Consider the following 1,097-nt stretch of genomic DNA (forward strand, 5'->3'; position numbering starts at 1 on the left):
GAGGGGGAAGTTGGAAGGGGTCGACCTCAGCGAATTTACCTCAAAACAATGTCCCTCCCCCGCACTGCGTATCCTGCAGCCTGCCTGCGCCAAGTCTCCAGTCGCTCAACCGACCGACACCCGCCCCCCCCACTTCTTCTAATGCCACTTCTTCAAAATTCCTCTCTGTCAGGCTAATTCTGAACGAGGGCTTGAATTGCATTGGGCCATCCACATGGGTGTTATGGGAAGGTCTGTATGTACCATCAGTAATGCATAAGCCATCCACCACTACATTCAGCAGTGTTCTATAGCTATTATCTAGCTGCCACATCCCAAAATGTGTCTGTATGGGTGGAACAGCTTCACATAGACTTCTTGATAAGACATACCGAACATCTCCAGGTTCTGCAAGTTTTCACGAACCCCAAACTCCTCGCGGCAGCACCGTCTCCAGATGCTGTCGGTGTGCAGGCTGGCTTGCGAGCCGTGGTTTGCCAACCACTATCCTAGGGCAAAGGAATCTAAGGAGAAAATAAATAAATGGGACTATATCAAAATAAAAAACTTCTGCACAGCAAAAGGAACCATCAACAAAATGAAAAGGGAGCCCACTGCATGGGAGAACATATTTGCCAATGATCCACCTGGTAAAGGGTTAATATCCAATATACATAAGGAACTCACACAACTTAATAAAACAATCTAATTAAAAAATGGCCAAAGAACCTAAAAAGACACTTTTCCCAAGGCAACACACAGATGGCCAAGAGACATATGAAAAAGTGCTCAAAGACACTGATCATCAGAGAGATACAAATTAAAACAACAAGGTATCACCTCATACCTGTCAGAATGGCTACCATCAACAAATCAAGAAATGACAAGTGCTGGTGAGGAAAGGGAACCCTAGTACACTGCTGGTGGGAATGCAGACTGATTCAGCCATTGTAGAAAACAATGTGAAGTTTCCTTAAAAAAGTAAATATGGAACTGCCATTTGACCCAGTGATCCCACTTCTAGGAATATATCCTAAGAAACCGGAAATACTAAAAAGAAAGAATGTACGCACCCTTATGTTCATAGCAGCACAATTTATAATAGCCAAGATCTAGAA

This window comes from Myotis davidii, unplaced genomic scaffold (assembly GCF_000327345.1).
Source record: "Myotis davidii unplaced genomic scaffold, ASM32734v1 scaffold536, whole genome shotgun sequence".
NCBI lineage: Eukaryota > Metazoa > Chordata > Mammalia > Chiroptera > Vespertilionidae > Myotis > Myotis davidii.